The 3,745-nt window shown below is 45.9% G+C and overlaps 1 pseudogene; it reads right to left on the bottom strand.

Moving 5' to 3' along the window:
- Positions 1-3,262: 3,262 nt before the first annotated feature.
- On the bottom strand, positions 3,263-3,380 carry LOC124617441 (annotated as a pseudogene).
- Between the last annotated feature and the right edge of the window lie 365 nt (positions 3,381-3,745).

Here is a 3,745-nt window from a genome sequence, read left to right as displayed (position 1 = left end):
CTCTCCTGCGAACGAGGTACTGGCAGAAAGAAGTAAAGCTGTGAGTACGGGGCGTGCTTGGGTAGCTCAGTTGGTAGAGCACTTGCCCGCGAAAGGCAAAGGTCCCGAGTTCGAGTCTCGGTCTGGCACACAGTTTTAATCTGCCAGGAAGTTTCATATCAGCGCACACTCCGCTGCAGAGTGAAAATCACATTCTGGAAACATCCCCCAGGCTGTGGCTAAGCCATGTCTCCGCAGTATCCTTTCTTTCAGGAGTGCTAGTTCTGCAAGGTTCCCAGGAGGGCTTCTGTAAAGTTTGGAACGTAGGAGACGAGGTACTGGCTGAAGTACTGTGAGTACGGGGCGTGAGTCGTGCTTGGGTAGCTCAGTTGGTAGAGCACTTGCCCGCGAAAGGCAAAGGTCCCGAGTTCGAGTCTCGGTCCGGCACACAGTTTTAATCTGCCAGGAAGTTTCATATCAGCGCACACTCCAGTGCAGCGTGAAAATCTCGTTCTGGGAATATTATACTGTATAAATAAATTTAAGATCTCTCTGGCTCAGTCTTTAGAAGGATAGGCCGTTGGGATTCCACCTATTTTGCCCAGGGTGCGTCCGGATGTGCATTAAAATATCTGGCGAGGCTGCTTCTGTGTATATTTATGCTGATGATACAGCGGCTGCTCCACAGGACTACACACTCGAAGAAGTGGAAGACAAATTGGTTATGTCACCGGTAGAACCTCAACCATTTAAAGCTAAACCCCACAAAAATCAGAGTATGTGCTTCTCACCTAAGAAGCTAACAAACTATTCAGGAAACTACAAATGAATTGGAGACAACAAGAGCGAGGTCACTGCTATGCACCAGAGTATCTTGGCGAAAAAGTATTTAGAACCGTATCTTTCAAAGAACCCTGCCAGACTGTGAAACAAAAAGTGAGCGCAAGAAACAATTTATATGAAAAATATCGGCGGTAGTTAGGGTGCGCAACTTCACTCCTACCCACACCAGCCACTGCTCTCCGCTTGTCAGCTGCAGAATTTTCAGCACTGGTTTGAAAAAATTCCACCTAACCAAACAGGTGTATGTAACTGTTAATGAGACTGGACGGATTTTGTCGGGCTTTGGGGACCAAACCTTATTGAGGACATTTATCCCGTTGGAGGAATTGCTCTATGTTATACACTGAAGCGCCAAAGAAGCTGGTATAGGCATGCGTATGCAAGTACAGAGATATGTAAACAGGCAGAATACGGCGCTGCTGTCGGCAACGCCTATTTAAGACAACAAGTGTCTGCCGCAGTTGTTAGATCGTTTATTGCTCCTACAACGACTGGTTATCAAGATGTAAGTGAATTTGAATGTAGTGTTACAATCGGCGCACGAGCGATGGGACACGGCATCTCCACGGTAGCGATGAAGTGGGGATTTTCCCCTACGACCATTTCACGAGTGTATCGTGAATATAAGGAATCCGGTGAAACATCAAATCTCCTACATCGCCATGACCGGAAAAAGATCCTGCAAGAATGGGGCCAACGACGACTGAAGAGAATGGTTCAATGGGGCAGAAGTGCAACACTTCCGCAAATTGCTGCAGATTTCAGTGCTGGACCATCAAGTGTCAGCGTGCGAGTCTTTCAAGGAAACATCATCGATATGGGCTTTCGGAGCCGAGGCCCCACTCGTGTACCCTTGATGACTGCACCACACAAAGCGTTACTCCTCGCCCGGTCCCGTCAACACGGATATTGGACTGTTGATGACTGGAAACATGTTGCCAGATGGGACGAGTATCGTTTCAAATTGTATCGAGTGGATGGACGTGTGAGGGTACGGAGACAAACTCATGAATCCGTGACCCTGCTTGTCAGCAGGGGACTTTTCAATCTGTTGTAGGCTGTGTAGCGGTGTGGTGCGTGTCCATTTGGAGTGATATGGGACCCCTGATACGTCTAGATACGACTCTGAGGGGTGATATGTACGTAAGCATCCGGTCTGATCACCTACATCCATTCATGCCCATTGTGCATTCCGACGGACTTGGGCAATTCCCTCAGGACAATGCGACACCTCACACGTCCAGAATTGCTACAGAGTGGCTCCAGGAATAGTCTTTCGAGTTTAAACACTTCCGCTGGGCCGCACGTGATTAGCTGCGCGGTCTAAGGCACTGCAGTCATGGATGTGCGGCTGGTCCCGGCGGAGGTTTGAGTCCTCCCTCGGGCATGGGTGTGTGTGTTTGTCCTTACGATAATTTAGGATAAGCAGTGTGTAAGCTTAGGGACTGATAACCTTAGCAGTTAAGTCCCATAGGATTTCACACACATTTTTGAACTTCCGCTGGCCACCAAAGTCTCCAGACATGAACATTATTGAGCATATCTGGGCTGCCTTGCACCGTGCTCTTCAGAAGAGATCTCCACCGCCTCGTACTCTTACTGATTTCTGGACAGCCCTGCAGGATTCATGGTGTCAATTCCCTCCAGCACTCTTTTATTTAGCTGGTTTGTTGCTGTGTTGTATTTTTATGTTCAGCACTTTGAGCAATACTGAGTTGCCGTTGCCACAGGTACGCCTCACAAATTTGTTACGGCCAGTTTTACATCACATTCACGACAATAAGGTCACTCATAGACAGGTGTTGCATTTCAAAATTAATACCAGGTTCAGATTAGGTAAAGTTGAGTTTAAATGGCATTTCTTGTCAGCCATTCTCATTCTTACAGTGTAGTGTTACATTTGTGTCTCTATCATCCGGCGTTTGGAATTTTATTTAGTCAGTTGCTTACGTAGAATCAAGCGGCCTCTTTTAGGGGACATTTTTGGTTATTCTCTCTTTCAAAATTCATTTCGTAACTTCATAAACTTTTTTCATTTTATTAATTTTGTGTGTTGAAACTGCAAGTCACATACTGTGACGTTACACACTGTAACACTGTCTTGTGCACCTCACAATACAAAGTTTCACAAGACAGCTTGTTTCTCTCTGTGCGTAGCCCCCTCCTCTCCTCTTTGACCATCTTCTCCTCCCTTCTCTCTATGTCCTTTTCCGTCTGAATCTTCAGTAGCTCTCTGTCCGCACAGACCTCGAAAGGCCCAACGGTACCGACCGGCTGCCGTATCATCCTCAGCCCACAGGCGTCACTGGATGCGGATATGGAGGGGCATGTGGTCAGCACACCGCACTCCCGGCCGTATTTCAGTTTACGAGACCGGAGCCGCTACTTCTGAATCAAGTAGCTCCTCAGTTTGCCTCACAAGGGCTGAGTGCACCCCGCTTCCCAACAGCGCTGGGGAGACCGGATGGTCACCCATCCTAGTGCTAGCCCAGCCCAAAAGTGCTTAACTTCGGTGATCTGATGGGAACCGATGTTACCACTGCGCCAAGGCCGTTGGCTCAAAAAATTGAAGTAGATTCCATTTATGTTTTATATATACATTTATATATGTGATATATTAAAAAATTATGTAACCTATGTCCACCGAATGTTTCTACGAGTATCACGTAAAAACTGGAAGTAAATCAGTCAAGAGCTTTCCGAGATTTATGTTAACAACATTTACCCCTTTACATATTACATATATATCTATATAATATACATATTACAAAAATATATAGCATATCTGCTTATGTCCGTCCGAATGTTAGAGCGTCATGTAAAAATTTGAAGTCAATCGTTCAAGAACTTTTAGAGATTTGTGATAACTACGCTTCCTCTTTATATATTACATGTGTATTTATGTGTTATATATATTACAAAA

This window comes from Schistocerca americana, chromosome 5 (genome assembly GCF_021461395.2).
Source record: "Schistocerca americana isolate TAMUIC-IGC-003095 chromosome 5, iqSchAmer2.1, whole genome shotgun sequence".
NCBI classification, from domain to species: domain Eukaryota; kingdom Metazoa; phylum Arthropoda; class Insecta; order Orthoptera; family Acrididae; genus Schistocerca; species Schistocerca americana.
The sequence above is the reverse complement of the archived record's forward strand: the minus strand, read 5'-3'. Positions and strand labels throughout refer to the sequence as shown.